This window comes from Podarcis filfolensis (genome assembly GCF_964270895.1).
Source record: "Podarcis filfolensis genome assembly, chromosome: 5".
Taxonomy (NCBI): Eukaryota; Metazoa; Chordata; class Lepidosauria; order Squamata; family Lacertidae; genus Podarcis; species Podarcis filfolensis.
The window spans coordinates 44,252,382-44,264,849 of record NC_139608.1 but is presented as its reverse complement, the minus strand read 5'-3'; the positions used below and the strand labels follow the sequence as shown (position 1 = coordinate 44,264,849).

At 42.5% G+C, this 12,468-nt stretch overlaps 1 protein-coding gene and 1 long non-coding RNA gene across 11 annotated transcripts in view; one reads left to right on the top strand and one right to left on the bottom strand.

The window, feature by feature from the left end:
• Positions 1–1,375: 1,375 nt before the first annotated feature.
• LOC310763792 lies at positions 1,376–4,270 on the bottom strand. Its single transcript, XR_014548804.1, has 3 exons — positions 4,165–4,270; positions 3,896–4,067; positions 1,376–2,736 (listed from the first exon to the last, which is right to left on the bottom strand). It is a non-coding gene; the product is annotated as an uncharacterized lncRNA (long non-coding RNA).
• The window catches only part of NT5C2 (5'-nucleotidase, cytosolic II), an 88,504-nt gene continuing 80,273 nt past the window's right edge, over positions 4,238–12,468 (top strand). For 4 of the 10 annotated variants that reach the window (XR_014548796.1, XR_014548797.1, XR_014548798.1 and 1 more), the window contains exon 1: positions 4,238–4,366. The gene's annotated coding sequence lies outside the window, so the exon portion shown is untranslated. Of the gene's footprint in view, positions 4,704–12,468 lie in introns of all 10 variants that reach the window. The other 6 variants (XR_014548799.1, XM_083616428.1, XM_083616429.1 and 3 more) reach the window with 5 other exon arrangements.

Genomic DNA, 12,468 nt, shown 5'->3' with positions numbered 1-12,468 from the left:
AGACAAGGAAGCATACTCCCATTGCATATTTTTCCTCTATTCACAATATCCCGGGCTAGTCCTTTGTCACACAGTAATCTTTCATATGGCAATTAGCTCTCATAAAGACATGTCACCTGAACATCTCAAGCTATTAACACTCCTTTGTCAAGTCCAACCCACACTGGTAGTCCTATGAACAGAAATATGATAGAAAACCCTTAAGAATATTGCAAGCTGCCTCCAGAAGTTGGGTTAGTGGGCAGGGGGTAAATACAGTATTCAAAACAACTCTGTACAGTGGTACCTCTGGTTAAGAACTTAATTCGTTCCGGAGGTCCGTTCTTAACCTGAAACTGTTCTTAACCCGAGGTACCACTTTAGCTAATGGGGCCTCCTGCCACCGCCGCACAATTTCTGTTCTCATCCTAAAGCAAAGTTCTTAACCCAAGGTACTATTTCTAGGTTAGCGGAGTCTGTAACCTGAAGCATCTGTAACCTGAAGCGTCTGTACCCCGAGGTACCACTGTATAACATTGCAGCCTTAAATCCAATAAAGGAGAGGTGACTAAACTGTAGCCTTCCAAATATTGTTGGACTGTAAATCTCATCAGCCCTAGCCAGCATGAACAATAGTCCTTTCAGGAATTCTACCTTCAAGTAATTACACTTGTGTGAGAAAGAGATTGCAACCATGCTTGCTGGGTTCTAAATCATATAGGAAACCTTTGTTTATATATAGCAAACTGCCCAATTCAGACATTCCCTGTTGAATGCATGAATGGCAGAAGACAGGACCAGTGAGGATGCAAACATTGGGGGTGGAAGCAGCAGGAGCAGCCCTGCTCTTCCTTTCACAGGACTGTAATTGTTTGAGGGGAGAATGCCCCAAAAGAACATGTGATAGACATTAAGGTGTAATGAGCACAGTACAATGGATGAGAAAAGGCAGAACACAATCACTTTGAAGTCTTAATTAACACAAACACATGTATATTTTAAATTCAGAACAGTTAATTTAATTATAACAAATGTATTGAAGAAGCAATTGTAAATGCTTTGCATGCAACATGTCACAGGTTCAGCCTCTGGCATCTCCAGGCAGGGCTAGAAAATTCCAAAATAAAACCTTGAAGAATTACTGGCAGGCAATGTAGAACAGACAGTACTGATCTAGATGGACCCATGATCTGACTCAGGAGAAAGCATGTTGCTGTTTCTGTCACAGTCTGTTGCCAATGTTCATGGTTCCTCTACTTTCTGAATCTTTGTCCATCTGCTTCCTTCTCTTCCTCAGCTTCTCAACTTAGTTGTTTCTCCTTATCTCTTCGCTGCTCTATTTTAAAAAAGCTGCTCAGCTTTGTCAAGTATCCCCCAAACCATTTTTTACACACGCACACACACTATGTAATGTCCTTCACTAAGGCCACATTTTATATCCTTCTAGCATTACAAAGGCTTAGTAACATGTTTGGGATGCAGAACATCTCAAGTTCATTACCCAACATATCTATTTAGAAATGATCTCTGCTAGCAGGGCTGGAAAAGGTTTTTGCTGGAGACCTTCCTTTAGTCTGCCTTCAGAACCTGAACTTTCAAAATATATTTCAGGGACTACTCATTTTTGGAATGATGCAATTCTATGTATCAGTGCCAGATTTTTTATTTTAATATGTTTATTAATCTGAGGACTGCTGCAAGTCCGTTCTACAGGGACCAGTATAAGGGATCTTCCTAACATTCTGCTGTCTCTGTCTAGTATTGTTGCAGTGTGAGGTTCTAAGGGTTCCAGGCACTCACCCAGGGTTCATGTTTTCCTTTTGCCAATGAGGCACGGCAGAGATTGTTGTATGTTTATGATATATAGTTTATTTACACATATATACAACCTGAGCCTACAATGGAGGGGTTCACAGCATTAACACCCCAAAAGGATCTGGTTTCTGTTACAGCTGCAGCCTTGGATTCAAACAGAAATCAAACATCATGCTCTGCTTCTCTGGCTTTTCAGCCAGCAGCTTTTACTTCTAGCTCATATTACACACAGACTCTAAACTCTGGCTTTTGTCCTTCTGACTATCTAAGAGCTGGAGGAGGGGTCCCACCTCTTTGCTATTTGGCTCAGAGCATTTGCCTTCTTAATGGCCTTTCCCTTTGTTCGCTTAACACTTGTTGAGTCCATGGATTAAGTGTCTGGCACCCACAAATGCATAAATGTACTGTTGGGCTTAATTTTGTGCCTTGAATTCCTCTTTAAAAAACAGAAACACTGCATTGAGTATTGTACTTCAAGTTATGTAATCTGCTTGGGTATATATTTATTTGTTTTCCTCAAAAGCAGGATTATAAATATAATAAACACATGTAATAAGGAAAGTGTTGCTTTTAAAAAATGAATGTGATGGAAACAGCTTTAACAAAAAAAAGCTTTCATAATATGAATATTTTTAAATGGAGGGCCCTAAGTATTTGCCTGTATTATCACACAAACCTGAACTTTAGTCTGTTATTTCATAATAGCTACTAATATGAGAAGCGTGTGGGAGGCTATTCATTGTGGAAACTGTCAGATCTGACTCTGTGATCCAGCTGGAGCGATACCAACTATACCAATGCCCAATCAGTCAACTTCCTTCTTGCGTTTTCATTTGCTAGGCGCTTCTCCTCCCCCTTGCGCATGGCATGTAGTCTTTAGATTGTTCAGGGATGGTACACAAATTAACAGCATTTTTTCTTCCCTGCTCTTCGGCAAGGAAACTGCATGAGAAAACAGGTTCAACAACACATCCTGAAGAAACTGAAAGGGTTTGTTTGATCTACAGTGCTTTTGAGACAGGTTGAAGGAATATTGATTCTGTTTTTTTAACACAGAAAACAAACTACTGCAGCTAATGCAGTCCGATTTGTCCAAAAAGGTTTTAAATGCCTTTAAATAATCAATGGTTCCAAAATGGACAGCAATGGCCTGCCTCACTGATTAGCTGCGGCACACATGCAACCAGAGCCACAGCTATGCTATAAGCAAGGGGACAGTACACTTGCCTAGCTAAACATTTTTCAAAAAGAAAAAAAAACCCTCCTTCTTGCCACTGTTTGGTGATCTGGGTAAGTGGGAAGAATAATGGTGTGGCCAAGATGGCAGGGGCCTGAGAGGGAGAGAGCAAGACAGCAGCAGTGGGGGACTCAGGTGGACATCTGAGGAAAAGACTTTTGCAACCCCATTTGCCATTGAACCCAATGTGTTTTGACTATATGTGATTTTGGCTTTAGGTGCAATCCCCGGAACGTAACCCCCTCATAAATTGCGGGCTTACTGTAATGCAATAGGTAGGGAGCCGTGTTGGTCTGCCGTAGTCAAAACAAAAAAATTCCTTCCAGTAGCACCTTAGAGACCAACTAAGTTTGTTATTGGTATGAGCTTTCGTGTGCATGCACACTTCTTCAGATACCCTGAATATCTGAAGAGGTTTCTGAAGGGTATCTGAAGAAGTGTGCATGCACACCAAAACTCATACCAATAACAAACTTAGTTGATCTCTAAGGTGCTACTGGAAGGATTTTTTTTTTATTTTGTAGTGCAACAATCCTTGATCATCTTTCTCAAATACAAAGCACACAAATCATTTTGAATAAGCTGTATAGAATTGTAAAACCCCTCAAAGGTCCCGTTGAGGCCTGTGCCCATGGCACCTGCCTAGTTGGCCTAATGACAGCCCTGGCCCTGCCTCTCCACCACCCTGGCTATGAGGACCAACTACTTCCATTTGTCTCTTCCCCACCCAGAACTACCTCCTCCAATCTTTTAAGAGTACAAAAGCCCTGGCGCTGAAATTTCCCTGGTTTTCCTCTTCACTTTCCAATCCTTTTTCCTTTTGTATCAGGGATATTATATCATCATCATCATCCCATCCTCCACCCTAAGGTTCGGGGGTGGAACTGACAACGACAGATGATGTTTGACACCTGTCGCTTCCATTGCGCCAACGTTTGGTAAAGGTTTGTCCGGCTGGTTCAGTGTTTTTCCTCGCTTGTTTCTAGTTACCCCCAGCTTCATTGTCAATTGTCAGGTGGTCGCCGATCCGTAAAACCTGCAAAATGTAAGCCAACTAATCAAGTAGAAGACAAAAAACTTTGTTCCCCCCTGCCCCCCCCTCCGCTTGCGTTCAGCCGCTGAGTGCGGCCTACCGGCTTCCTGGCTGCGTTTGCGGCATTGCTGTAAAGCGTCACGTTCTCCTCGGTCCCTAACCGCGGGAAGGGGGAGGCAACGAAAGGGCTAGTTCGCGCAGGCGCGGTGTGCGCGAGGTCCAGTGCTGCGGCAGTTCAGTTGTGCGATTTCTTTTTCGCGGAGAGCGAGGGGCGAGTGAGAGCCGCGCGCGCGCTGGGAGAGGTGAGCGGGACGGAGGCCGGGGAGCAACGGACTGGCCTCTCGCGCCCCCGTGGCGGCGGGGGAGGGGGTGGCGGGAAGAGAGGCGAACCCCCCCCACCCGCCCCCACTCCTGAGGCAGGGGAAAGAGGAAGAGAGCGCGTCGTAGTTCTGTCACGAAACCCCCAAAATGACGCGGGAGACGGGTCTCTCGCTTTTCCCTCACGGAGGGAGGAAGGAAGGACCCCGTTCCCCACCTGGCGTCACTGCCGTTTTCCGCGCCGCGGGGAAATGAGCGATTGAAATCCCATCCTGTGGGAGAGGAGGGAGCTGGGGAAGGTGCCTCACGTTGGCCTGCTGGGTGGGAGCACTATAACTTTCTTTCTCTGTTTCTCTCTGTGTATGGATGTGTGTGTCTGAGAGAGAGAGAGAGTTTGTGAGTGTGTGAAGTATGAGTGATGGACTTGAGTAGAAAAAACCCCAAGCTCCCATTCCAGAAAGGGGCAGGATTTGAGTCGGGAGAGCACCCGCTCCCCATTTTTAAGTGATGCTTAAAGTTAACAGGGTTCTCCGCCCCCACGCCCCGTGAGTGGCTCTTGAGTATTTTCTCCTCTCTTCAGTATTTCTAGTGCAGTGGCGCTGCCTCATCTTCTTCTCCTTACTGAATGGTATCCATAATTCTCAACTAGTGCGGTGTTAATAACAGGAAACTGGAGACACGTTGCTTCTTCTTTTTCTTCCCTTGGGGAGAGAGACAGAGTGAAATTGTGGTGCTTACTTCCTATGTTCTGTTGAGGATTGAGTAGAAACACACTCTCGTGGCAGCACAAAAATGATCTTAGTCAAAATTATTTTTTCATTCCACACACCCTCAGCCAGATGTTGACATAAAAATCATATTTTGTGTAAGAAGGTGGGCAGTGATTGTGGAAATCAAATTTCTCTTTCTTGTCTCCACAAAGGCCTGTGATTTGTGCGGCTTTCTTTCCCTAGTTTGGCACCTTATAAGGTTTGGCACCTTGACAGGAACAACACTTTTAAAAGAAGATATTGCTGCACGATTCAGACACCAATGTCTGTCTTCATCAATTCCCTTCCATCTCATGCTGCAGCCTGAAAGAGGTTGCTGCATCCAGCTGCATGGCACAGCAAGCCTTTAATTTGTACATTTTGTTCTTCTTACTCCATCACTGCAGCTGTCTTTACATACATTCTGTGAAACTTCCATTTCTCTTGCACAGTCACTGAAGGGCTGCATTTTCCAAAATTCGAAGAGGGGAAGTTCTTGAGGTGATTTTTTTTTTTTTTTTGGTATGTAGAAATCACTTGGTGAGTATGTTTAACTCTGAGTGATCTGCAAAACTCGTTGAATAGAAAACATGCAGTCAAGATAGCTAATTGTAGGGGTAGAGACTGGCATTTTGTTAAAACCAAGGTTTTAGTAGTGCAGTTACTTATGTACCATGAAATCTATGCTAAAATCCACTACATTTGGCCCTTGTCCTGAGATTGAACAGCAGTTTGGAAAGACTGCTGACATTTTCTTCTTCGTGTCACTTCATTATACACACTCAGGAAATCTGGTGGATAAAGAGGGGGCAAATTCTGTATAGTGTTGGCCTGGCATTATGATAGAGGCAGTTGGTCTACCATTATGTCATATATTTCAGGCAACCTTCCATAGGGATTGGGATTATATTTTCTTTCACTTTATTTAAATTTTGTTCGCTTTGGCACCACCAACCTACAGCAGAGAAATGGCTGCCAAATTGGCAGATTTCTCTATCCATTCAAGCTTTTAAGAATATCTGTCATGAGTGTTTTGTTGCAACATTTAACAATTCTGCTGTAGGCATGCATTGGCCAAATGACCAAGTATGTCTTATTTGTATTTTTGTAATATTAACAGCCATTCCTGGAACTGCAAATAATTAAACTCTCAGATGTGCCAGTAGTTGAACTTAGTGCACTCTGAAAATACCATCTGGCCTGCTCACTTTTGGTTTTGTGTTCACCTAGACAAAACAATGTTTAATTGTTAGCAGAATATACCACTGAAACATGCATCTAGAACATTTTGAAAAAATTCTTAATTACCTGAGTATATACTGGTAGATTTAGAACCAGCCCAAATTTCAGTACTTATGCAAGCTTGTGATCCACTGATAATTGGTGGATCAGTGTCTAAGAAGGTTAAAACTTTGGTATAAATGCTAGTTTGTTTGTTTTCCCCATGTTTCCTTTTTTATGATACTACCAGGAAAAAAGGATGAGCCATGGGGGATTATTGTGAAAGCCTGAAGCAGTTGTGTGTTGTGGTAGGGAATGCTTGGAGATATATGCTCTACCCACTGAGCTATCCCATGTATGTAGGAAAGAGAGAGGATAAGCAGGTCCAAGGATATCAGTTATCCTGCTGAATGTGGAGAGGGCATGGCATGGCGGGTGGGTTGTTGTAGTGTTTATAGATGCATGCATCCTGTCCTTTGCTGTGTCCACCCCATCTTTGATATCATCCACTGTGCCCAATAGCCTGGTTTTGTTCTTGAACAGCAGGTCTCTTCATAATAAGACTGTGTTGATCCATGCTCTTATCATGGATGAACAGGCTGACCTGGTGGGGGAGCTGGGTGGGTCTGACCTGACACAGCTTTACCCAGCTGGGTACTCACTGCAACACCAAACCAGACTAGAAGTCTGGCGGGGAGGCATTGCCATTGTTCATAGCAGCTCATTCTCTCACTAGGAAGCCTTTCCACTTAGGAGCTGGACTGGAGGGCCTGTTATGGGTCACAGAGATAGTCTGGGGATGCTGTTGTACCACCTACCCTACTACCTCCCTGATCAAGCTGACTGAGGTTGTTTATGGTGTGGTGCTGGAGGAACTAAGGAACATTCTCCTCTGCTGGCTAACAGTTTTGTTAGCTCCTTAGGAGCCATGGATAGCTGTCCCAGATAGTCACTGGCTCAGTGCACGGAGCAGGGCATATCCTTGATTTAGTATTCACCCAGGTGGGGAAAAGGATGGTCTGGATATAGGAGTGGTGTTTGTAACCCTGTTGCCATGGTTAGACCACTTCCTAGTGAAGTTTGGACTTTTGGCAGCAGCCCCTTCCTGCAGGGGATGGGACCAATTTGGATAGTCTGCCCTTGGAGACTAATGGAATTGTATAGGTTCCTGATTGCTCTGTGGGATTTCCCAGTGGATAGAGCCCAGTGATCCTGTTGAGGCCCTGTTGTCATTGTGGTATGGGGAGATGATGAGGGCTGTTGATGTGATTGTTCCTGGGGGTTCTGTCTGATGCTGCAGGGCCTGAATTGTGCCTTGCTTTACTGAGGAGTTGCAGTCAGTGAAGCAAGCTGGAAGACAACTGGAGCATGTATGGTGGAAAACCTGCTCCAAAGCTGATCAAACACTTCTTACATTACACAGTTCTGCCTACTAAAGTGGCAGTCAAAGAAAAAAAGTTGCAGTGAAGAATTACTTTGCTGCCAGTATTGCTTCCTTGATGACCCATCCAGCAAAGTTATTTCAGGTGGTTTGGAGACTAACTGTACTAGAAGTAGTAGATGCATCTTTGGAGCACTTGGTAACATGCTGTGAGCAGCTTGCATGGCACTTCAAGGATTAAGTCGCCCAGTTCCATAGTGCCTTAGGTGTAGCAGTTTTTGCAAGTCCAGTCAAGGTGTCCAGTGCAGCACCTTCTATTTCATCATAATATATGAGTCAGGAGAGGCTGAGCATGGTCTGGAATATAGTCTGGATGCAGTTGTGGAATGGATGGTGGCTAATGAACAGAGCGTGAACCCTGAGAATATGAAGACACTGCTGGTGGGTGGTTCCAGTGTCTGGGAGGCTGGCCATTTTCCATTCCTGAATGGGGTTACTCCACCTCTGAAAGCACAGTTACATAGTTTGGGGGGTATTCCTGGATTCATCTTTGTCACTTGAGGCTCAGTGGCTAGGCATGTAGCCACTACAGTTAGTGCACCAACTGTGGCCTTTTGTGGACAGGTATAGCCTGGCTACAGTAATTCATGCATTGGTAACTTCATGACTCAATTATTTCAATGAGCTCTATGTGGCCCTTGTGCTTGATCCAGAAGCTCCAGCAGGTGGAAAATGCTGCAGCTGGACTACTGATGAGGAAAGATTACTGCCAGCACATAGCTCCGGTGCTTAAAAGCTTGCAATGTCTGCCCATATGTTACTGGGCCAGGTTCAAATTCTTTTATTAATTTACAAGATTCTTAACAACATGGGGCTAGGATATCTTAAGGACTGCCTGATATATGCCTGATCATTGAGATGTTTAGGGGGAGTCCCTGTTGTTAGTCCCTCATGGCTCAGATGCATAGCTTGTAACTACTAGAAGCTATACATTCAACTATAGTGGGCCCAAACTTCAGTGGTTAGTCACCCCTGATGTAAGGAGTTACTGATCCCTCTCTGTTCTTTTCCCAATCTTATTACATATAACAGGATACATTTACTTATTTATTAAATGTATTTATAACACACCCCTTATTTCTACAGATAGCATGGTGGGCTATAAAAAGGCATGAAATAAAATTAGACAATTTATCAGGTACATTTAGTTGCATTTTTATAGTTATTGATTTGTCTAAAAAAGAACACTCTTTGTTAATAAGCAGAAATATTTAAAAATAATGCTAAGACCTGTTTGTGAAACAGAAGCCCTAAACTTAGTGGTGCTTAAAACTGTTGGTTTCATTGAATTTTGCATGTTTGTTTTTTACTGTAAGCTTCTGTGATAATCCTTTGTGTTAGTTGGCAGGGTATTATAGGAATATACTTTGAGGTTGCATCCTTTAATCAGTAAAATAATATTCAATATTTCTCAGTTCTGTTTTCATTTCTGCTGATGAAATGTTAAAATAAATTATCTGTGTTGGGATTATCTGTGAGCTAAGGAAGATAACATTTACTGCCCCCTATTGGTGTAATGAAGTTTCATTGATTGTAAGGTGCTGATCCCAATAAGATAAACAAATAAATTGAATGCCTTTTAGTGATGAATACAGGGACTTGGAGATACAGTATTTCATAGAATGTTAGAAGCCTTCCGCTGTTTATCTATATATGTGTGTATATATGTGTGTATGCTCTGGGTATTAAAACTTTGCTTTTTTTGTTATGCAAGCTTATTGTGAAGGAACTAGAAAAAGCAGGGTCATCACACATCTTTTGTTCTACCACCCAATTCTGTTAGCTGGTCAGGTCAAAGTACTGAAACCATGATAACTGAAAGGAGGATGTATACAAAAACACACACAAAACAACAACAACAACAAAAACACCCCATCCATTTATAACAAGCTACAAAAATATTTGAGCTCTGTGTTCAAAAAATAAGAGAACTGTCTGGCAATTCCACCTCTCCACTTTTTAACTGTCAGATCTCTGTGGAAAGCTACTTAATTTGTCAGCATTTGCAATATTTAGTTCAGTGCTGTGTTAAAAGGGGGGGGGGAGAATAACCTGTATGTGTTGTGTTCTATTTTTGAAATGTGCATTGCTTGCACACAGACACCTCATATGCATCATGTTAGCCTGGGAAAAGGCTTTATACCTTGAGCATGCAATATGGTAGAAGTTCTTTGAAATTATCTTTGGAGCAGAAACAGCCAGTTGCTTAGTTATAATAGTGTTAGGAGCACTGTAATTGAAATAAATTGCAGAAGGTTGTTTCTGATGTGCTTGGCATGTTTACAGGTTTCTATATTTATTTGAAGCTATTTACAGATGCTTGGCCTTTAAAATAAGTTTTTGTAATTTAAGAAAGGTGCCATAGACTTTATAGTTCAGAATTTTAGCTGGCTAGCCGCCTATGCTGTTAACATACTTATCCTACTGACTTACAAAAGTATGTCAGGGTTCAGGTCAACTTATTTTTAACTTGTACCCTTTGCATCATTTTAAAAGAAACATTTGTTAAAGTAAACAAAATCATTAACCCAAAGGAAGATCAGTACTGTACAAGGTTCCTGCATCCTCCTTTCTGATTCATCATAGCAGCTTGAAATCTGTATTGCGTTGTGTCAGTTGGTATGGACAGAGGTGAAAGCAGTAAAATAACTTGGAATGGAGTTACATTAAGGGATTGGATCCACTTTATTTACACTGGTACCTCGGGTTACAGACACTTCAGGTTACAGACTCTGCTACTGCTAACCCAGAAATAGTACCTCAGGTTAAGAACTTTGCTTCAGGATGAGAACAGAAATTGCGTGGCGGCAGCAGCGGGAGGCCCCATTAGCTAAAGTGGTTCCTCAGATTAAGAACAGTTTCAGGTTAAGTACGGACCTCCGGAACGAATTAAGTACTTAATCTGAGGTACCACTATATGTGTGTGTAATTTAAGAACGGACCTCTGAATAAAAAAAAGAAGAAGAATGGACCTCCAGAACGAATAAAGTTCTTAACCCCAGGTACCACTGTACTGAAGTAAGAATTCGAGTATGACCCTATGGAATTTTTGGTAGAAATCATAATCCATTTTCATCCCTGGAATGAAACCGCTGTACTTATTGATCCGCTTTGGTACTTCAAACTTAAAAGGGTGTTGCCATAGTTGAGGCACCAGTTTAGTTAATTGGCTAATACTATTTTCTTTTGCATCATTAAACACATTATTTTCCATCCTGCCAAGCATTACAAGATTCATTGATGAATCTTAGGTCCAGTTCAGACACTTACCAGGGCTGAAGATCTTCTCTCTATGGTGAAGGAGCAAATGTGTGTAAACTTATAATATCTTACTCTGACACAAGGATTCAAATCATTAATTCTTTGAATTCACAATGGGAAGAGATTCAGCCTTCTGTGTGTTTGGGTATTTGCTATTTGGATCCTGGTGTCAGATTTAAAGTTAAGTTTGGAGGAGGAGAGGCACTTGCCAACTATTGTTCCACTCTACCAGGGGAAAAATGATTTTTGGCTGAAGTAAACTGCTTGTATGGAAAAACTGTGCTTCTAGGGAGCTGAAGGTTCTTGAGAAACATAAGGTAAAGGTAAAGGGACCCCTGACCATTAGGTCCAGTCGTGACCGACTCTGGGGTTGCGGCGCTCATCTCGCTTTACTGGCCGAGGGAGCCGGCGTACAGCTTCCGGGTCATGAGGCCAGCATGACTAAGCTGCTTCTGGCAAACCAGAGCAGCACACGGAAATGCCGTTTACCTTCCCGCCGGAGCCATACCTATTTATCTACTTGCACTTTGATGTGCTTTCAAACTGCTAGGTTGGCAGGAGCTGGGACCGAGCAATGGGAGCTCACCCCGTCATGGGGATTTGAACTGCTGACCTTCTGATCGGCAAGTTCTAGGCTCTGTGGTTCTTGAGAAACATACATTTTTATTAATTTGTGTATTGCTTATAAGCAAAAAAAGGGCTTCCTTACATATATGGAACTGATGTCTGAATTTTAATTACTTCTGTTCGCTTCTCCCCATATGTATTCCTAACCATCTCTCTTACTGAAATGATGAATGGAAAGGAAATTTACCTCAGTCCTTTAATGCATTCATTCTCTCTGTTGGCTGGGGCTGCCCTCACCCCCAAGGAATTAACATGTCAGTTTAGGAAAGTTTTAAATAGCAAAATGCAAAGAGATTGAAAATTGAGCAATTTGGGCCACATTAGTCAGCATAGCTGACCTAAATTGATGGTTGTAAAAACTTTATACTTTAAGTCTTTCCTGTGTTTAATGATTTACAAATCATAATTGTGATACCATAAGGATATTATCCTTTCATTAGTTGCTGCTGGAATGACGGTGGCTGGAGACTAGAAAATGTCCTCAGACTTTTCAAGAGGCAGTTGATGGAGAAGCCAAGTCACAATATCAAACAGGCCAAAGGCCAAGTCAAACCTGATACATTTGCAACTGATGGTTCCTGTTTCTCCCTTTCATCAACTCCTTGTCTGACAATTTAAGACCATTTCCTGCTTGTGCTGGTTTCTGGAGAGACTGCTTCAGTATGCCTTGTTTATAGTGCTTTATCTGCTTGCTCCTGTACTCCCTCCAAGTGTGTTGTTACATAGAATGAGACACGAGAGACCTGCAGTTGTTGGTCTGTTGCTGTTGTAAATGTTAAATTGTGTA